Source organism: Dendropsophus ebraccatus, chromosome 4 (genome assembly GCF_027789765.1).
Source record: "Dendropsophus ebraccatus isolate aDenEbr1 chromosome 4, aDenEbr1.pat, whole genome shotgun sequence".
Classification (NCBI taxonomy): domain Eukaryota; kingdom Metazoa; phylum Chordata; class Amphibia; order Anura; family Hylidae; genus Dendropsophus; species Dendropsophus ebraccatus.
Window position 1 is genome coordinate 156778784 of NC_091457.1, and position 23710 is coordinate 156802493.

Here is a 23710-nt window from a genome sequence, read left to right on the forward strand (position 1 = left end):
CTATTTTGTTTGCACTTTTGTCGTTTTTTTATGGACTTTTATGCCCTTTTCATTGCTGTTTTTTTCCATTTTTTTATGCAGTTTTTTTTTCTATGCACTTTTTATGTTTTTTTAATTATGTTTTGTGTACAGTTTTTGATGTTTTTCTATGAATTTTTTTTCCTGGTTTCATGCACTTTAAGCCCCATTTCAAGCGGTTATTTACGCATTTTTGCAGTTTTTATTGCCGTTTTTTATGCAGTTTTTTCTTGTCACAGTCGTTAAAGCCAAAACCTTGAGAAGAAAAAAAAAGACGCAGAATCTTTCTTCTACACTACCCCTCCCTCGCCTCTCCTGACACCTGCTACTCTCCTTACACCTGGGATAGCTGCCTTATCCTTATAAACCATTTTTCTATTATTGCTGATCAGGATTTGATCCAGATGACTATTCCCCTTAATCCTGGTCAGGCTCGATGAACATTAAGGAACTTTATCCCTACAATGGGAAGAAGAAGAAGAAGAAGAAGAAGAAGAAGAAGCAGTTCAGAGTCAGCATCTACCTGACTTCAGCTTGGCCACTTACTGTCCTATTCCTGATCCTGATCCTGTACATGGAGGTGAAATCCTCATTGTACAGCCGCCTGTCTATGATACTGTATAACACTCAGGATTTAGTCTCCAAATGTAGCAGAGCCCAACGAACACTGGTTTCCTTAAAGTGAAAATAATACAAGAAGCCGATGACGTCATGACCAAATCAGCTCTGCTACATTGGAGTCTCCTCTCTATCATCTAAAGCAAGGGTAGGGAACCTTGGCTCTCCAGCTGTTGCAAAACTACAACTCCCATCATGCCTGGACAGCCTTCGGCTGTCCAAGCATGATGGGAGTTGTAGTTTTGCAACAGCCGGAGAGCCAAGGTTCCCTACCCCTGATCTAAAGTGTCGAAAATGTATCAATTTATGACATTGATGAAAATATCAGGATTTTTATGCTTCTCTGCCGGGATATACAATGTATCTAGTACAGACGTGTCAAACTCAGCTGTTGCAAAACTACAAGTCCCATCATGCCTGGACAGCCGAGAAGAAGAACTCAGGCTCCATCTAGTCTCCCTTTACATTATTCCCTATATCTTAGAATAGAGATATGTTTACCTACCACCTCTGCTGGAAGTTTGTTCCAAGCATCTACTACTCTTTCAGCAGACTAACATTTCCTGACATCTCCCTGTAGACATCCGCTCCGAAGTAAGATTTAGTCTAAAATCTGACATTTATAATTCACAAATCCCCGATAATGCATGGTCGCTATGAATATTGTATCACCTTATAAATAGATGTATGGATGGCGGTAGGTGTATAGAATCCATGCAGAGGGGGTTAATAACACCACAGAAGGAGGGGGAGGGGGGGTAAACCTCACCTGTATATCAGCAATAGATTCAGTTCTAATGAACTGAGATGGTTTCGTATGGCAGTGTAACATCTGGGAGAACCACAGAGCTTGCAATCAATAATGCAGAGCCTGTCAGGAATAATCAGCTGAGGTCTCTAGGACCGCTCAGGAATCCTGGGCTAGAGCTAGTAGTATAAGGTTTGCTCTTGTTTGCTGGCATTTGGAAATCTTCTCTTGAAACAGCAAGACACCTCTTCTTCTCCTCCTCCTCCTCCTCCTCCTCTTCCTCGGTACCAGTCGCAGCAGCAGCAGCCCCCCCAACTCTGTCCTGTAGGGTAAAGCCTCTCCCACCCCACCCTGAGAAGAGAGAGAGAGGTCCCTGGCTCATCTGATTGAACATGTGTCCCCTCTGGTCCACCTCAGAGCTATGTGTTTTGCAGTAACTTGGAGGGACAGACTGGTCAGTACAAGGACAGCCAGGTCCCCACCCATCTCGCCAATGCTAATTGGGAGTGATTGATGCTGCCTCTCCACAAATCTCCATTCTAAATACAATGAGAGCAGGGGCTGCTGTGCATTTCAGCACTGTGGACCAACAACCTCTGCACATCTGGCGGCCGGCAGCGGTGCAGCAGCACACAACATCTGGGAAGCAACAACGTCCTCGCCAGGGAACAAGCAACAACTCCTGATTTTTAATTTCTGGCTTTTTTTCTTTTTTGCTTTTGTTCCTTTTCAGGATCTAAGAGGATAACATGCACTTTATTTCCTGCAAGCACCTAGGGGGTCCCAGATGATGGATACGAGAAGGGGATGATCTCCTAAACTCTCATTTTTTGGATACACATTCCAGGGGGGGTAAAAAAAAAAAAAAAAGTGGGGGTCATTCGCCTGGATAAAATCTTCCTGTTCACTAATGAGCAGCAATAAAAGGATTATAACTCCGCACACAGGGACTTCTCTCTAATGAGGACACCGAAGCTTCCCTCAGTAAGTACACACTTTCCTCAATGTCGCTCTCTCTCTCCCTCATTTGCATTTCTTTTATTGCAGAAATTGTTCCGCAAGCCGAGATATTCAGGTGAACTCCCCCAGGGGTTGCGGCGGGAGGGAGGTGGTAGGAGGCTTTTTTATTATTATTTTTTTTATTTTTTAGTTTTTTATTCTTTAATTGTTCCTTATTTTTGTCAAGATGAGCTTTGAGGATGTCACTCTTTGAACAGGTTCCTGTATCTTTTGCTCTATGTCTTGCTGTTATGTGTGCAAGCTACAGCCTTTGAAATCACTTCTTTCTGATGTCTGCCAGCAGCATGTGTGCAGGGGACTGGATGGCACCCACCATGCCTCATACTAAAAAAAAAAACAAAAAAACTTCATCCTGTCTGTATACATAGGTTAATAAAGGGGGATATTGGATTGCAAGCACTGGCAGAAGCTCCATAGAAGTAATGGGAGTTTGGGTCTGGGATAGATTGTCAGCTCTTTGGGCAACATGCATAGAATGGAGTTATATAGAGAGAGAGTGTGATTATATAGAAACATTAGATTGAGACTAAATTAGCAAATCTTGATATCTTAGTGCTATGGTATATGTGAGTGCTATATAAGAACCGGGGAGTGCAAATCTCAGTATGTATATATTTATTTATTATATATCTGACATAAGGGCATTAGATTGACGTGTAATTTGGAAATTTTGATCCTTAAGTGCTATGGTATATGTGAGCGCTATATAAGGACCTAGGAGTGCAAATCTCAGTATTTCAGTGCACTTGTATGACTGACATAAGGACATTAGATGGTGAGTGATGGCGAAGCTATGGAACATGTGAGCGCTATATAAGAACTGGGGAGTGGAAATCTCAGTATAGGTCTGGGATAAGGACATGAGTGATGGCGAAGCTATGGAACATGTGAGCGCTATATAAGAACCGGGGAGTGGAAATCTCAGTATAAGGACATGAGTGATAGTGAAGCTATGGAACATGCAAGCACTAGGATGCAAATCTCAATAGGTCAGTGCACATGTGTGTCTGGGATTGGGGAAATTAGAATGGGAGCCTGGAGAGCACATGCATGCACTGGATAAGAAATGGAGTTGGCAAAAGCCATCTCAGTGCAATGCATTGGAGATATTGCAAAATGTAGATGGGAAAAGCAGCAGCCTGCTCATAGATCTCCATGCTGACAGCTAGGAGAACCAGCAGACTGCATGGCTTACTGCCCTTATGCTATCAGTACTTACTGCCCTGGTGCTATCAGTACTTACTGCCCTGGTGCTATTAGTACTTACTGCCCTGGTGCTATTAGTACTTACTGCCCTGGTGCTATCAGTACTTACTGCCCTTATGCTATCAGTACTTACTGCTCCAATCAATGACTCCTTTACTGACCTCCTTAAGAGTCAATTGATGATTCCTCCTGGGTTAAAATAAAAAAAAAAGAGACTATACATGATGGGAGATCAGCATGGATCCAGGAGCAAGATGCAAGGTTTTAATTCCCAACTTGAGTGTGTGGCTCTTCTTTTCTCCATCTCTCAGTGCTGATGCTCCAGTTTTGCGAGTCTCTGCCAGATGAGTGACTGTCTGTAAGGAGCACTCCGTCCATTAACATCTCAGCAGCCAGAGAACATTAGCAGTCAAATTGGTCCCTGAAGGAAAGCGCTGGAGTCTTGGAGCTCCCCCTGGCGGATGGAGAGGGAATGACAGCTAGAGGAACAACTGCTTGCAGGAGCTGAGATCCCCAGGAAAGGTGATGTGATGGCATGGAGAGGGAAGCTGGCAGAAAGTAGAGCACTGGGGGGTTTATTTAGCAATGAATGCAGATTCTAAGGACTCCAGACAGGTGCAATGCCTCCTTATTTCTAAGTGCTAACTTGTCAATGTCTTACAACTAACTTGGTGTCAGCATTTACAATGTGAGAATATAGAAGGATTGGTTTGGCTTGGGTCTGAGAAAGGTTGATGGACATGGATGACAAATGCATTGGAACACAGGCTGTGCTGGTTGTTGGATACTAGTGGATGGGAAGAGACCTTGTATGATAGTATATTGCAATTGTAAAGTTTATTATTAAATAAAATGTTCATTGCACAGAGGGGTAGGATGTCTGGGAAGGTAAGAGGGGGCTGGGATAGGTTCAGTATGATAGTATATTGCAGAATAATTACTTTGTTGTATTGTGAAGACTTGTAATGATCATTGGATGTAACCATAGATTGTCTAGAAGAGTATAGGTGTGGGCATATAGGAAGAAAGCGAATATCATCGCAATGTAAAGTTTGTTGCTTTGTGTCATACAGACAATGTGCATTCTATTGTATTGTTCATTGCAAAAAAAAAAAAAAAAGAGGATGTCTGGGAAGCTTCACCGTCGTAGGAGATTTTATGACTGAATAGATTGGGTAGGATGGTATAGTGCAAAGAATATAAAGTTTGTCAGGTTTTGCAATACTGAAGCTGTGCATTGTATTGTTCATTGTGGGGAGGAATAGGATGTATAGAGGAGAATGAGAGGAGAGGAGATCCAGTGTGGTAGCAGGTAAAGTTTGTTGGATTGTAACATAGTGTATTATAATGTGCATTGCAGACAGGGATACATTGTCTATATGTATGGGGGAGGGGGGGGGGGGTTGTTGAAGAGATCCGGTATGATCACATTTTGCACAATTGGAGACCTATTTCCTATATGTAAAACTCTCAATTCTTATACAATATAAATACAAGGTAAATATTTATCATTTCAGAAACCACAGGGGTAGGGTTAACTCTTTGTACGCCACTAGTAATGCAGGTTTCTTAAAGAGGAACCCATACCGCAGTGCGATATAGGATGACTATAGAACCGTGTGAACCTTCTAGAAATATTGCAAGCGAAACCCACTCTAAATAAAGTCCAATTTCGCTTTGCATTCCCATCTCGCCTTCTAGCTGAGCACATGGAAATGAATGTGAAGCTGTAAACTTGCGGGTGACACATGGTGTGAATATTTAGTAGTAGTGATCTCATTCCCGCAACATGAAAACATCCCAATTATCAGACGATGCAACAGGATCCGGAGCAGAGAAACCCACTGGAGTGTGAGGCTATTTATACAGATACCACAATGGCTGTTTAAGTGCGCAGCTCCAGCTAGCGTCCACAGTCTGCGCCGTCCCTCCTCACATTCCTCCAGGAGCCTCCGAGCTGGCATGACATGGGGATTGTGGTTAACCATTCCTCTAAACGGAAGAGACCTCACCAAATCCTGGCCAACACTCCCTGTGCATAAAGCTAACAAAAATTAGCATATTCATAAAAAAATTTTTTGCAAAATGTAGCAGAGCCGAGTTTGTCAGACGGTTTAAGTAATCCATAGATTCATATGATTTATTCGTACAAAATGTAGCAGAGCTGGCTTTGTTAGACACGGTTGCGGTCGTTCGGCGTAACAATAATTTTTCGGATTTATATCATTTAGTTGTGCAGAATGTAGCAGAGCTGGGTGGTGAGACACTGCAGAGCTGAGTATGTCATCCGGCAGGACTCTTGATGGTGTCACAAAGGGTTCTGGGGATGCAGGTAAATCTACCTTTTAGTTTCTTTTTTAGACACAGGTGAGGTGATTTTATGGTTCGCTGTAACTCAGCTACCGAGAATCTTTCAGATTTACATAATTTATAGTGGGAAATGTTGCAGAGATGAGTTTGTCAGAAGCAGAAAAGCTGGATTTGTCACTTGGCGGAACTCAGATAGCAATGATTTTTTAAATGTTTATCATAATTTATTCTGGCAAAATGCAGCAGAGATGGATTTGTCAGACACAGAAGAGCTGGATTTGTCATTGGGCACAAAGGGTTATCACAAAATACATGGGATGGATGGATGGATGGATGGATGGATGGATAGATAGATAGATAGATAAGAGATAGATAGATAGATAGATAGATAGATAGATAGATAGATAGATAGATAGATAGGAGATATATAGATAGATACATAGGAGATAGATAGATAGATAGGAGACACTGACAATCATGTAACATGAGTAATGTTGATTTTACTTATGGTTTTACATATGATCGACACTTTGTACCTGGTGATTTCTAGGCAGCAGCAGAAAATAAATATCTATATACCTGGCTACCAATGTGCAATGTGATAGGGATATATATATATATATATATATATATATATATATATATATATCCAGTGTAGCAATGTAATTGTCACCCTATCTATCTCTATTCACCAGCTATCCCAGGTAGTAAGAATAAAGCAGGACGGGGGCTCAGACCTGCGATAGATCCTATTAGGGGGAATCTAGAATAGTCAGCGTCTGCCATTAGCGTCCTTATTAATCCTCAGTATGAGAAGCAGCTGTAGAGATCTATAACATCTATAACATCTATAAGATCTATAACAGCCTTACAGATAGGAGCGGTGGAAGGTTTGTGAAGTGAACATGAATGGCGGTCATATATCTAACAGCATCTATTACAGAAGCGGAGGAATGTCAGGGGTCTCCTTATTTCCTTGCCAGAGAGAAAATGAGGTCAAGAATCTCTTAATTCTCTCCTCTCGTATTGTGACTCATTGCTGCTTTTTTTTTTTTCTTACTCTGAAGAATAGAAAATATGGCCAAGAAATCCCACACAGCCCTCACATCTCTGGATATGGATATAATAGGGATCGCCTCTAATTGTCGGCTAAAAATACCGTCCCTGTGATTCTACAATGTGTATGGCGGCCGGCGGTGATAGCGCCATTGCTTTATAAGATTCTATCGCCATCGACCTTAGATCCCCTGGTTTTCTCCGGGCGAGCGGTGGGGCGGCCGGGGATGGAGGGTCTGCTGTAGGGATGGCGGGGTGTATGGACCATGAGGCACCGGTATACTGGATCTTGTTGGTTTCTTGCTGGAAGATATAGCATCTATGGCGGATACAGGTTTAATTATTGAGATACAGATTTTATTATTAACCATTAAAGTTAATAACCCCTATATAATGTACTGCGGCGCATTCTCAGTGTATATTGCAGGGTACAAATGTATCCATGGTCCTTCCTGCTGATATCATGTATAGATGTATATATTATCATGGTCCTCCCATATACTGTATGTACTGTATACGTCATGTATATGTATGGCTGTATATACTATCCTCCCCGCATATATATGTACTATGTACGTCTTGAATGTGTATAGCTGTGTATACTATCAGGGTCCTCCCTGTGCATGTACTGTATGTACTGTATACGCCGTGTGTGTATATATATATATATATATATATATATATGGCTGTGTATATTATGTGCATCTATATGTACTGTATACGTCATGTATATATACAGCTGTGTATACTGTCCTGGGTCCTCCCTGTATATATATGTGCTATGCATTACGTGTATGTATTGCTGTATATACTGTGTATATATATATATATATATATATATATATATATACACAGCTGTGTATACTATCTGGGTCCTCCCTACTTACATAGGTACTGCATACGTCATGTGTATATATATATATATATATATATATATATATATATATATATATATACATGTATATATATTTCCCTGTGTATATTATCCATGGTCCTGCCCCAGAATATAAGTATTATGTAAGTCGTGTATATATACACCTGTGTCTTCTATCCAGGGTCCTTCCTGCAAATAAATGTCCTGTATACGTCACACATATGTAAGGCTGTATATACAGTACTATCCTGGGTTGTCCCTCTATATACATATACTATATAAATCCTGTAATAGTATACCTGTGTAAACTATACAGCGTCTGCCCTTCTGTAACAATATAGAGATATGTGAGCACTGTATACATCATAGTTACATATACAGAGAACCCCTCTCCATAAGATCACCCCCGTATCCAGATCAGGACGTCGTAACATACAGACCACTTTCACTTCAATTTTGAATGGTTTCCCCCTTTTAAGTTATAGGGTCTTACATATATATCCAATGATGTCTGTATATGTAGTATCTTCCTACTACTGTATATAGGTATTGTATATATGTATACAAGATTCAGCAGATATGGATGCCCCCATCCCATCCATCTACATGAGCCTTAGAGATACCCATGTGCTATGTGCCGCCATAACATCCCAATTCAGACAAACAAAACTTTGCGAAAAACTTCTGCAGCATATTCATAACCACACAATTATCAGGGCATGATGGGAGTTGTAGTTTTGCAACAGCTGGAGAGCCACTGCTCGGAGTCCCACTTTAATTTCGTTAAGGGTAGGTAGAGGGAGCCCCTAGTGGTCATTGATGAGATTTTTTTTTTCATCTGTTTATTCCTAAGTACTAAGTATGAACCTGCGGCCCTCTAACTCTTGCAAAACTACAACTCCCATCATGCCTGGACAGCCAAAGGCTGTCCAGGCATGATGGGAATTGTAGTTTTGCAATGGCTGGAGGGCCACTGGTTCCCCATCCCTATTTTACTGTATACTGTTGAACATAAACCTATATGCTATATACTGTATGTGGATGTAGCAGAGCTGAACCGGTCCTTTTACCTCCTTTGGGGTCGCCTTGTTGTGTTGTCTGTATTTTGTTATGTTACAAGAATTGTCGTCATTAGATTCAGATTTTTTTTTTCCTGTTTTTTCTCTTTGCCTTGAGTTGTTTCTGCACAAGGACGTATGGTAATAAGTCGTTCTCCGAAATGAGACCTGACAGGACACTAAACACTGACACTGACACTAAAGGACCCTAACAAACGCTATACAGGGGGGCTCAGCGCAGACTTCCCGCTCACGGTAACCTTTATTATGACATAAATGAAGGCGCGTATAATGACTGGCGTCAAATACGACGTAATATCAGACCCATAACAGCACGAGAATACGGGACGCGAGGGACTTACACCTGAGAGAATCCAGACTAAAGACGCCTAATAGCTTCCAATAGGCTGTATAATATAATACAGATGTAGCAGAGCTGAGTTTGTTCAGCTGGTTCAACTTAAGTCGTTTCCACATTTGCCGTTTTGATAACTTTTTTTGCGGTTTTAATCTAGGAATGGATATAAAAAAAATTAAATAAAAAAAAAAAGAGTGAAGTAGAATCTTTTCTATTGATGCTGTGTGAATGAACCCTAGTTATATCGCCATGTAAAAATAAGTTAATCAAGTTTGATTGACATCACATGTCTTTGTGATACTCTGTCGGGAGATGTTTATGCTTTGTTCTTGGCCACCTAGTGGTTGTGATGGGGATTGCACATCATAATTACTTATGGAGGGGGAGATTTATCAAACATGGTGTAAAGTGAAACTGGCTCAGTTGCCCCTAGCAACCAATCAGATTCCACCTTTCATTTTCCAAAGAGTCTGTGAGGAATGAAACGAGGAATCTGATTGGTTGCTAGGGGCGACTGGGCCAGTTTCACTTTACTCCATGGTTGATAAATCTCCCCCGGAGTTTATATCATGAGAAATGTATGCTGTAAATCACAGGCCTCAAACGATGGTCCTCCAGCTGTTTTGCCTGGACAGCAAAAACTTTGGTTTTAGCCTACAAGGCATGATGGGTAGTTTTGCAACAGCTGGAGGGCCGCGACTGACACCGCTGCACTAAAGGGACGCTGTCTTATAGTAAGATTCGCTTTGTTGCCCATAGCAACCAATCACAGCTCAGCTTTCATTTTATGAAGGCGATATGAAAACTGAAAGCTGAGCTGTGATTGGTCCCTACGATAGCTGGGCTTGGTTGCTATAGGCAACAAAACTAATCTTACTATAAGACAGCACCATAAATCTCCCCCTTATACCAGACAGTCGTAAGTAAACGGACACTTTGGGGGGAGATTTATGGCGCTGATTCACTTCTTTGCCCATAGCAACCAGTCACATTGCTCTGGTAAAAAGAAAGCTGAGCTGTGATTGGTTGTTATGTGAGTTGTGACTGGTTGCTATGGGCAACAAGATGAATCTTAGGGGGAGATTTATCAAACATGGTGTAAAGTGAAAATGTCTCAGTCGCCCCTAGAAACCAATCAGATTCCACCTTTCATTCCTCACAGACTCTTTGGAAAATGAAAGGCGGAATCTGATTGGTTGCTAGGGGCAACTGAGCCAGTTTCACTTTACACCATGTTTGATAAATCTCCTCCAAAGAGTGTATTCTAAAGAAATGGGAAATATAAAGGACGGACATTATCACTGTACGGCCCAGACACAGACTGCCAAAAGTCTCTTATTTAGTGTTTCTCCATAGAAATGTTGGCAGCCCCCCCCCCCCCCCTCCAAGACATCTATAGGAGGGAATAACATGTCTGTACGCATATTGGTGTTTTTTCTGGCGTTTTTTCCCTAAATTCTTCTATAGACAACCTGGAATCACACGGTAGAGAATCACATGAAAAAAACACAGGGGATAAACTGCTGCAGATAAAAACTTTTCTAGTAATATTCTCTAAAATGAGAAAAAGCCTGAAAAAACTGCCTAAAAAAAGCAGGAAAAACCACTGGCACTTTTTTGGGGTGTTATTTTTGACGTCTTTTCAGTCCAAAAAGCGTGCAAAGCGTGTGTCTGACAGGAATCCAATACTTCTCTGTCCTCTTGGATCTATTTGACTGAAAAAACTGCACCAAAAACTGCACATGTGTACAGGAGCATAGCTCGCAGTCATCTCTTCCCTGGTTCATAGATTTTCTTATATTCTTATGTGTCCATACTGATACCTCCAGCCTCTCTGTGCACAGTATATATACATACAGATCCCTCCAGCCTCTCTGTGCACAGTATATGTACATACAGATCCCTCCATCCTCTCTGTGCACAGTATATGTACATACAGATCCCTCCAGCCTCTCTGTGCACAGTATATGTACATACAGATCCCTCCAGCCTCTCTGTGCACAGTATATGTACATACAGATCCCTCCAGCCTCTCTGTGCACAGTATATGTACATACAGATCCCTCCAGCCCCTCCCTGTGCACAGTATATATACATACAGATACCTCCAGCCTCTCTGTGCACAGTATATATACATACAGATCCCTCCAGCCTCTCTGTGCACAGTATATGTACATACAGATCCCTCCAGCCCCTCCATACGCACAGTATATATACATACAGATACCTCCAGCCTCCCTGTACACAGTATATATACATACAGATACCTCCAGCCTCTCTGTGCACAGTATATATACATACAGATCCCTCCAGCCTCCCTGTACACAGTATATATACATACAGATACCTCCAGCCTCTCTGTGCAGATTATATGTACATACTGATACCTCCAGCCTCTCTGTGCACAGTATATACATACAGATCCCTCCAGCCTCTCTGTGCACAGTATATGTACATACAGATCCCTCCAGCCCCTCCATACGCACAGTATATATACATACAGATACCTCCAGCCTCCCTGTACACAGTATATATACATACAGATACCTCCAGCCTCTCTGTGCACAGTATATGTACATACAGATACCTCCAGCCCCTTCATACGCACAGTATATGTACATACAGATACCTCCAGCCTCTCTGTGCACAGTATATACATACCGATACCTCCAGCCTCTCTGTGCACAGTATATATACATACAGATACCTCCAGCCTCTCTGTGCACAGTATATGTACATACAGATACCTCCAGCCTCTCTGTGCACAGTATATGTACATACAGATCCCTCCAGCCCCTCTGTGCACAGTATATGTACATACAGATCCCTCCAGCCTCCCTGTACACAGTATATGTACATACAGATCCCTCCAGCCTCTCTGTGCACAGTATATGTACATACAGATCCCTCCAGCCTCTCTGTGCACAGTATATACATACCGATACCTCCAGCCTCTCTGTGCACAGTATGTATACATACAGATACCTCCAGCCTCTCTGTGCACAGTATATGTACATACAGATACCTCCAGCCCCTCTGTGCACAGTATATGTACATACAGATACCTCCAGCCCCTCCATGTGCACAGTATATGTACATACAGATACCTCCAGCCTCTCTGTGCACAGTATATGTACATACAGATCCCTCCAGCCCCTCCATACGCACAGTATATGTACATACAGATCCCTCCAGCCTCTCTGTGCACAGTATATGTACATACAGATACCTCCAGCCCCTCTGTGCACAGTATATGTACATACAGATACCTCCAGCCTCTCTGTGCACAGTATATGTACATACAGATCCCTCCAGCCCCTCCATGTGCACAGTATATGTACATACAGATACCTCCAGCCCCTTCATACGCACAGTATATGTACATACAGATACCTCCAGCCTCTCTGTGCACAGTATATGTACATACAGATACCTCCAGCCCCTCCATACGCACAGTATATGTACATACAGATACCTCCAGCCCCTTCATACGCACAGTATATGTACATACAGATCCCTCCAGCCTCTCTGTGCACAGTATATGTACATACAGATCCCTCCAGCCCCTCCATACGCACAGTATATGTACATACAGATCCCTCCAGCCTCTCTGTGCACAGTATATGTACATACAGATCCCTCCAGCCTCTCTGTGCACAGTATATGTACATACAGATCCCTCCAGCCCCTTCATACGCACAGTATATGTACATACAGATCCCTCCAGCCCCTCCATACGCACAGTATATGTACATACAGATCCCTCCAGCCTCTCTGTGCACAGTATATGTACATACAGATCCCTCCAGCCCCTTCATACGCACAGTATATGTACATACAGATCCCTCCAGCCTCTCTGTGCACAGTATATGTACATACAGATCCCTCCAGCCTCTCTGTGCACAGTATATGTACATACAGATCCCTCCAGCCTCTCTGTGCACAGTATATACATACCGATACCTCCAGCCTCTCTGTGCACAGTATATGTACATACAGATCCCTCCAGCCCCTCCCTGTGCACAGTATATGTACATACAGATCCCTCCAGCCTCTCTGTGCACAGTATATGTACATACAGATCCCTCCAGCCTCTCTGTGCACAGTATATGTACATACAGATCCCTCCAGCCCCTTCATACGCACAGTATATGTACATACAGATCCCTCCAGCCCCTCAGTATCTCTGTCCATTGTAGCCACCCCACTAGTTATTATTTCATAGCGTGTAATATATTGGGGTCAGGCACAGTCACTCAGCCCAGAATAAATTCTATATAATTTCTTTGTCTATATGACATTTTATTCTGCCGGCGCTTCCTCGCAATAATCTCTGCGCTTTTCCCAGGCAGGTGGATGGGATAATAGCCGCTGTGCCTGTATATGGAAATAAGGAGATTTCATCTCATGCACTCAGTGTGATTAACTCTTTAGGGTCTGGCCGCCATACATCTGTCATTCACCTCTTCCAGTCCTCCCTCCCTTTAATATACTTACGTCTCTCCGATTACATGCCTGGCATTATTACAGATAATGGATTCTGGTGCTCTATGACTTTGGGTGCAGCGTCTGTCTGGCATCCATCGTCATAGAGAGCAGGACACCACATTACACGTGTGCACATTAATAATGGCAGCTATCGCCCTCATCTGCATCATTCACACCAAGACACCGGGGGCATGACATTGTATGTGGTAGCATATGTTACTGTTTAGGTTCATCGTGGGGATGTCATTGATTTTAATATCAAAGAGGGATTCCAGAAGGCTGCGTAGGGTGAGGTAATAGGTGCGTTACTTATCCAAATAGAATAAAAGTAAGAAGGATGACATAGGTAGTTGTGAACCCAGAAATGTATAACAATGCAACTTTATATCTATTAAGAAATTACTGCATTCATTGCTTGGTACTCTGTGAATGAACGAGAGGTGACCGTAGGAGACACTACAAAAGGAGAGACAAGGAGGCAGCACCATCTGTGCCTACAGTTCTGTCCTTCCTTACCTTTCTCTTGGCTTGATGTTCGGCCATGGAAAAACAACATTACTTTGTAATACTCTGTCAGGAGAGGGTTATGCTGTCTGCATCTACATGTGGCCACCCAGTGGTTGTGATGTGCATTGCGGCCTGCTGAGAGTTTTGCTGGTACATGCCAATTATGTATTAAGATTGTATCATAAGAAATTAGATTCTTAATAAAATTTGAGAGAAGATAAGCGTGGATACATCTAGACCTCAGTATTAAAGGGATGTTCCAGCCTGTAGCATTTAGCATCCATCCACTGATGCGTGATAAATGCTATAACAGCGCGTGGGGGTGTGAGCGGGTATGGGACCCACCACTGGAACTGAACTCCAGTCCCCTTTTCCTCTGTAGTGGACCGCAGCTAGGTAAAAGTTGAATGGAGCTGTTGAATACACCTTTAAAGGGGTTATCCGGGTAACAAAAACAATATTCTAAACAATCCCCCTTCCCAATGCCACCCTATGTCTTATATACATGTATAACCTATCTTGCACCATTTCCCTGTTGTTGTTTTTTCTCATTCCTATCTACTCTGTGTCCACTCTGACCACACTCAGCTCCCTCTTCCCCCTCCCTCTGTAGTCACAGGACATGTGATCTCCTCTGGGGAGGGGGCTGGGTTAACTGTTTATTGACTTGGTACCCTGACCCCCAGGAGACATCATCTGCATCATTTCTATGCACCTGTGCTGCTTATATAGACTTACATGTGTCCCTGAGCCAAGGTTTCTGTAATATGAAAAGCTATAGTTCCATCTCTGCTTGCTGTCAGTGAATGCAGGCATATGCACCTGTCTTTGTTTGTCAGCTCTGTATATTGTAAGTTTGATAGATGTTCTTAGAGTCTGGATAGAACTAGAATATTTTCATTCACAGTCAGCAAGCAGAGATCTAAGTCTACACTTAACCCCCCACCCTTGGAAAACAGACGCCCATAATGCAGCACATGGCGACACCATGCATCATCAGCTAATATGGAATATATACTGGGGTGATGTGATGCAAAATTACTGAAAAAAACTTGTGTTTACTGTGCAATAGTAATGACAGCATTGGGCATGAAAGAAAGCTAAGGGGGCGAGCATGCAAATGGATCAGGGAGATGCATGATGGGAAATGTAGCGCCATCTTGGATATAGATCGGCTTTTAGAAAAACTTGTAATTCAGGAATGGCAGTAGCTAGAAACACAGGAGACGGCATGGCGAGGAAGACCAGCTATCATTGCATTTTTCACCATTAGGTGGATAACCCCTTTAAGGACAAAGAATGCACCGCTGCCCCTAGTGGAGCAACCACATCATTACATTGGCAACTAAACACGAAAGATTGTGGTCTCTGTAGTGACGCTCATCAACAATCATACTCATTGTGTATAAGCTCTTGTCTTGGCTGACCATTCCTAAATGACAAAGAGGGTAATTTATCTAAACCAGAGAAGGCGAATCTGCAACCTTTAGCTATTGCAAAATTAAAATTTTCATTATGGAAACTAGCTGTCAAGGCCATGCATGATAGGAATTGTAGTTTTGTAACAGCTGCAGGATGGCAGGTTCCCCATCCCCTATCTAAATGGTCACCCAACTTGTAGTACCACATTTCCCCTGCAGTGGCCGCTGCAGAGAAAACTCCCAGCTGACAAAATCAGTTACGATCATCCGATCACCCCAAGGGGCAGCATTCCTTATGGGACTTTCTCACATTTCCATTGTCTCTCCTTCCTAATACATTGTAATAATTCTAATAATATCGCTAACTTGCCAACGTTGTCTCTGAAAGCTCCAGCTATAACAGATTGGTGTACTGTGCTTGTAAAATGACTAAAAACAGTTATTCTGAGCAAAATTCCTAGTGATTTTGCTAGGGACAATCAGTGCAAATTGCCAATTTCCCTTGGACTGACGCCTGATTGAATTAATTTCTATGTCTCGCGGAATCTGAGCCTTTTAGCTAATTTAAGTTTCATTATTCTGCGCGGAGAATCTGTTTAGACTCTGAAGTGGGGGCCGTGAATGAGACCAATTTTCGTTTATTAATTGCGAGACGGCTCAGATCTAATTTAGCATTTAATACATTTCACTGCACATTTTGAGTCGCTCACAATGGCGGCCATATTTAATCGTTACACAAAAAGGACTTTGTGTCAGGTGTTTCCCTGGTAAGTATGGATCTGGTGTCTTCTTTCCAGTCTGACACAGTTCTCTCTGCTGCCACCTCTGTCCATGTTGGGAACTGTCCAGAGCAGAAGAGGTTTTCTATGGAGATTTTTTACTGCTCTGGACAGTTCCTGACATGGACAGAGGTGGCAGCAAAGAGCACTGTGTCAGACTGAAAAGAAGACACCACTTCCTGCAGGTGAATGACAATCCCTTTCTTGTACTCCATGGAGGAGCTTTTTCTCTTTGTCGTCTGGGGGTAAAAATGTACAGCTACCTATACAGTCTACCAGTTAGAATCGGCAGACTCGAGTGGCAAGACTGGGGACTGTGGAGCAGTACTTGGAAGCGGGTGAGCAGATTTTGCCCTGCCATGGCCGGAGATAGGGGGCATTTCTCCAGGACGGTTGGGAGTTATGGTATACTGCTGGAGGTGCCGACTGTAATTAGGGCTTATATTTGGAGTAGGGCTTATATTTCCAGCCTATGACATGGGGGGGGGGGGATGTATGAGCATTTATGGCTGGATATGATTTGGGGTTACTAGTATATAGTGATAGTGATACCCAGTGAGACTCCGCAGCAGGTGAAGACAGGTGAAAGCAAATCATATGCTGGGCTATATATATATATATATATATATACAGGCCAGCATACCATTATATATATACAGCCCAGATTACCATTATATACATACAGCCCATCATACCATTATATATATATATATATATATATATATATATATATAATATAATGGTATGATGGGCTGTATGTATATAATGGTAATCTGGGCTGTATATATATAATGGTATGCTGGCCTGTATATATATATATATATATATATATATATTCCGGGCTGTGTATATGTATATATATATAATATTGGTATGCTGGGCTGTATATATATATAATCGTATGCTGGGCTGTATATATATATAATCGTATGCTGGGCTGTATATATAATGGTATTCTGGGTTGTATATATATTATGGTATGCTGGGCTGTACATAGTATATAATGGTTGTATATATATAATGGTATGCTGGGCTGTATATATACTGTATAATGGTATGCTGGACTGTATATATATAATGGTATGCTGGGCTATATATCTGAGATATATATTTGAGGGGAAGAATCAGAAGCAACGTGAGAAAATATTACTTTACTGAAAGAGTAGTAGATGCTTGGAACAAACTTCCAGCAGATGTGGTTGGTAAATCTACAATAACTGAATGTAATCCTGCCTGGTATATACATTTATCTATTGTAAGATAATAAGAAGGAGAATACTAAAAGGGCAGACAACATGGACCAGGGGGGCTTTTTCTGCCGACAATCTAGGCCTGTGTAAGGAATCATGCCCCATCGCTATAAATTGTTAAACTAAAGTTTCATTATTTAGCCAAGTTGTTTTGTCTTTGGCCAACATCCCTAGTCACGTTCCAAGGCTCTTTAATGGGTCAGACTTTGACATACAGTGCAGCTACCTATTGGTGGCGCTAGAGAGAACGTTTTCTTCTTTGTGGAGGAGAGCTCATTTGCGTATTGTTTCCCAGGGAGCATTGCATGTAAGACTGTATGCACCATCTGGCAGCCTGTGCGAGGCACAACAACGCTTCACGTGAGCTACAACACGTCTCCTTCTACTTTTATTAACCGTGTAAACTCTATGCCGTTAAGGTTCTACAGTATATCAAACTAAGTGTCTGATGTGTAATGTAGTCTTGGTCTTGGTCCATTAACCATTGGCCATGTTCACGCTGCTCGCATGGTCTGACATTACTAAAACATTCATGGTGTCTGTTGGAGGCTAAAGGCGGATATTAAGTATGTATGGATTTGTTATGAGACCTAAGAGCCCCTCTTATTTTACTCCCCGCAGTTAAGGGCCTCTGTGAGATGTAGATGTTTTTTATGTTGTTTTTTATATGGGCAGATGCCGAGGCCCCGATGGTGTTTTGCTCGCTAGATGTCTAAACCAAGAAGAACTGACATAAAACAAGCTTTGAAGAACTTTTGAAAGGCAGACTTTTCATGTGTGGTCAGATTAGTTTTCTTAATTAAGTTTAAAAAATGACTGGCGGCCCTATATCGTAATATATTACTGCGTGGCCTCGGGCTACATTGTTTAGAGTACTTTAGACGCTGCGGGAAGAATGTGAAGTCGTAAACAAGAATTTCAGGAAGAGGATTTACACATCTGACTCTTAAAGTGGAACTGATGTCTAGGATAGAAGAGGGAGAGGGGAGATTTGGAGGAAAATCCAGTGTCAGGAATTGGACTGGAGGACACAGGACAGGTGATGTCCTAGCCCTGACACATGCCCCGCTGTCCCTACCTGCTTAGCGCAACTGCGCATTGTTGCTATTAGAGGGCCGGCTGGGGGCCCTGACATCCAGACATCAAGTATCATTTATACAGTGATGCCTTATAGGGGTAGCCCAAAATTAAAGGAGAAATCCGGCAATTTTTTAAATTAAAGTATTGTATTGCCCCCCAGTAGTTATACAAATCACCAATATACACTTGTTATGGGAAATGCACATAAAGTGCTTTTTTCCCTGCACTTATTACTGCATCAAGGCTTCACTTCCTGGATAACATGGTGATGTCACTTCCTGGATAACATGGTGATGTCACTTCCTGGATAACATGGTGATTTCACTTTCTGGATAACATGGTGATGTCACTTTCTGGATAACATGGTGATGTCACTTTCTGGATAACATGGTGATGTCCCTTCCTGGATAACATGGTGATGTCCCTTCCTGGATAACATGGTGATATCAAGACCCGACTCCCAGAGCTGTGCGGGCTTTGGCTGCTGGAGAGGATGATGGCAGAGGGACGCTGAGGGACACAGGGCACTGGAGGGACACTGAGCATCCCTCTGCCATCATCCTCTCCATCACCCACAGCCCGCACAGCTCTGGAAGTCGGGTCATGACATCACCATGTTATCCAGGAAGTGACATCCCCATGTTATCCAGGAAGTGACATCACCATTGTATCCAGGAAGTGACATCACCATGTTGTCCAGGAAGAGAAGCCTTGATGCAGTAGTAAGTGCAGGGAAAAAAAGCACTTTATAAGCATTTCCTGTAATAAGTGTATATTAGTGATTTGTATAACTACTGGGGGGCAATATAATACTTTAATAAAAAATTTCTCCTTTAAAAGCATTGTGATAGGGGATAACTAATTAATCCATGGGGGTCTGACTGCTGGGACCCCTACAAATTCTTAAAAGTAAAAAATTTCCCGATCACTTTACTCCTGGACAGTGAATGGAGTGGTAGCTAATAGAAGAGAACGCAACCAGAGCATGCTTGAATTGTTTGGCATTTGAATGCCGGTGGCTGAAGAAGTTGGATGTGGCCCCAGGGCTGCCGTTATTCAAATGCTGAACAATCAGACTTGCGCATGCTCAGATTGCTCTCATTTTTAGTTGGTGAACATGGTGCCACCTGGAAGCAGACATGATCAAAACAGATTAACTGGAATTAAGCTTGTTTCATCCCTTGGATCAACAGGAATGGAACCTGAACTGGTTTCATCCCTGCTTCTTCACACCCCACAATTTCCACTCAGGCAGGGACTTCCTAAGAAGTGTCCCTGCTCCTGTACATTCTTTGCATGGATGATTCAAGGGAGGTCGGGTCACTCACTTCCTAATTCAATTTGGGGTCAATATCTGAAAAGAATCTGAAACAAATCTTAGAAGATTTATTTATTTCTACACAAGGAACATTTGACCTCGTAATTGATGGGGGTGCCAATGGTCAGACTACCACAGAATAATTATTCACTAACTTTTAATTTTGCCATAAACCCTTTAAAGTGTCAAAGTGGCGATTTTAAGAAACTTTCTAATTGGGTTTTTTAGCCCAAAAAAAATGCATTTTTATCATGAAAAAGCAGTTTAAACCTCTCCCCCCTGTCTTCATGGTTCTCTTATGGAGAGGGGAGGGGTGGAGGGAGATAAGGCACCAAAACAAGACTACAAAGGGTTAATTTACAGCTACATCACTGGGCTATCTCCTCTGAAGTCTGCACTGACCTCTCTGACCTCTGAATACTGGCTTTCACACAGCTCCCACTGTGTAATCCTTTGTTCCCTGCTCTCTGCTGGCGACTAATCTCCCTCCTCCATCCTCCCCTATCCATAGGTTACACAGGGCTCGACTGATGTAAAAGAGTCGAGAGCATGTTCCAGTTGTTCTCATCTTGCATGCTCTCTTTATTATATTCCCCCTACTCCCTGCAGGTAATGTTTTTTTTCCCCCCAGACAGACTTTTCCTTTAACTCGGGCCAATTATCGGCAAGGATCATTGCTTCTGTGGGTACACTGGAAAAGAGTGTTGCTGATCTCACCGATCGGCACTCGCTTGCATCCTTGTGCGGGCCCTTAGATGCCCCCACTAGCAGAATGGATCTCCATGCGCTGCTTCTTATTTGTACAGTAGTTTGTATTTTTCTCATTTTTGGGAACATTTTGAGATTTCGCAGTCGTTGGGCCGCTGTCCTCATGGTGCGCCCTTCACAATATTGTACGGCCTCTACCGTCGATAAAACACAATGTAAGCAGCACAGACGTTCTTCACACCTCTGCCGACTGCTTTGTTCTACAGAAATAAACTTCACACTTTTACACCGTTCGTCACATGTCGTCAAAACGGTTTTATGAGCGGAGTATAATGTGCCGCACTTCTGCCTACAATAATTATTCTTAATGAGTTTACCCTGAAAACATGCGAGTCTGGGCCTCACCGCCGGGGATCCTATCACAACATATAGAGGGAATATCTGATGGCCTGCACCCCCATCACTTTATCATATTCGCTCTTTTTCCATCACAGACCAATAGAGTCCTCATCCTTAGTGGACACGAGTCTTTATATTTCAAGTGTTTGCAGTTAGAGACTTTTATATTTTAATAAAAACTTAGGCGGTGGTCCACAATATGCTGGCGATCCAAAGCGATTCCGGATAGGAACATCGGCTGGAAGAAGCTAAATCCCTTTTATATTGGTTATGGCTCTTGTGTCTATTTGTGGATACCCAGAGGTTGGGATGTGATTGTCAGTCTGCTGAGGGTTTCATAGCGTGTAGTGGGAACGGGATGAATTTGCAGACATTTAAGGACTTAAGAAAATCCATATTGGTAATGGTGTCAATTTTATTCACTGAGATAAATACCCAGTCAACTTTTACATTCTTAGATTTTTGACTAACATTTAGATCTATAGTAAGATATAGTCACAAGTTACACATTAAAGTTTGCAAATAATTCATAATGCAAATAATGCAAACAATGGCCACTGTGACCTATGTGCACTATAATGTGACCTCCCTATATACACTAATCTTGTACTGTGACCTCCCTATGTGCACGATTCCTATAATGTGACCACACTATGTGCATTATTCCTGCACTGTGACCTTACTATGTGCACTATTCCTGTACTGTGACCTCACTGTGTGCACTATTCCTATAATAAGACCTCACTATATGCACTATTCCTGCACTGTGACCTCACTATGTGCATTATTCCTGCACTGTGACCTTACTATGTGCACTATTCCTGTACTGTGACCTCACTATGTGCACTATTACTATAATGTGACCTCCCTATATACACTAATCTTGTACTGTGATGACCTCCCTATGTGCACGATTCATGTACTGTGACCTCACTATGTGCACTATTCCTGCACTGTGACCTCACTGTGTGCACTATTCCTGCACTGTGACCTCACTATGTGCACTATTACTATAATGTGACCTCCCTATATACACTAATCTTGTACTGTGATGACCTCCCTATGTGCACGATTCATGTACTGTGACCTTACTATGTGCACTATTCCTGCACTGTGACCTCACTATATGCACTTTTCCTGCACTGTGACCTCACTATATGCACTATTCCTGCACTGTGACCTCACTATATGCACTTTTCCTGCACTGTGACCTCACTATATGCACTATTCCTGTACTGTGACCTCACTGTGTGCACTATTCCTGTACTGTGACCTCACTGTGTGCACTATTCCTGCACTGTGACCTCACTATATGCATTATTCCTGCACTGTGACCTCACTGTGTGCACTATTCCTGTACTGTGACCTCACTATATGCACTATTCCTGCACTGTGACCTCACTATATGCACTTTTCCTGCACTGTGACCTCACTATGTGCACTATTCCTGCACTGTGACCTCACTATATGCACTATTACTGTACTGTGACCTTACTATATGCATTATTCCTGTACTGTGACCTCACTATATGCACTATTCCTGTACTGTGACCTCACTATGTGCATTATTCCTGCACTGTGACCTCACTATGTGCACTATTCCTGCACTGTGACCTCACTATATGCATTATTCCTGCACTGTGACCTCACTATATGCACTATTCCTGCACTGTGACCTCACTATATGCACTTTTCCTGCACTGTGACCTCACTATGTGCACTATTCCTGTACTGTGTCACTATATACACTAATCTTGTACTTTGATTTATTATTTCTGTACTGGGACACCACCATGTATGTTATGTATTTTATCATTGTCAGCATATTCCCTGTACTGATGTGTCTATTATCCTACTACAATGACATCACTGTGTGCATTATTCCTGTGGATTAGGGAGACAAAAAGAATCCTAAATGTTTGTTCTAGCACAAATATAACGCTGCACATCCCTGTAGAGTAGTGTTGAGCGGATCCGTCAAATTGTTCAGGTTTGGCAACGTCATCTGAACCCAAACGCTCTGCCTTTAGATTCTTCGCGGGGGCTGTATCCATGTTTTCCAGGACTCCCTAGGGCAACATACTTTATAACTACAGGGAATTAAACACATAGGGGGAGATTTATCAAACATGGTGTAAAGTGAAACTGGCTCAGTTGCCCCTAGCAACCAATCAGATTCTCAGATTCCACCTTTCATTCCTCACAGACTCTTTGGAAAATGAAAGGTGGAATCTGATTGGTTGCTAGGGGCAACTGAGCCAGTTTCACTTTACACCATGCTCGATAAATCTCCCCCTATGTGTTTGGGTTTGGATAATGTCCCCAAAGCTGAACAATTGGTGCTGAGTCTTCCTCTATTGGCCCATTTATCTTAGCATGTCATGCAGTCATCCAACCACATGGAGCAGTATTTTGCTTACAAACCGACAAGGCACATACTCTTACCTTTCTATTCCTAACATTAAGGTTAGAAGAGAGCTTGGAGTCTTAGATT

General features: G+C 42.4%; 1 protein-coding gene across 5 annotated transcripts in view; it reads left to right on the forward strand.

Moving 5' to 3' along the window:
* The first annotated feature begins 2280 nt into the window (after positions 1-2280).
* NTNG1 (netrin G1) overlaps positions 2281-23710 on the forward strand; it is a 227294-nt gene continuing 205864 nt past the window's right edge. For 4 of the 5 annotated variants that reach the window (XM_069969024.1, XM_069969026.1, XM_069969027.1 and 1 more), the window contains exon 1: positions 2281-2368. The gene's annotated coding sequence lies outside the window, so the exon portion shown is untranslated. Of the gene's footprint in view, positions 2369-23612; positions 23683-23710 lie in introns of those variants that run through there. The other variant, XM_069969025.1, reaches the window with a different exon arrangement.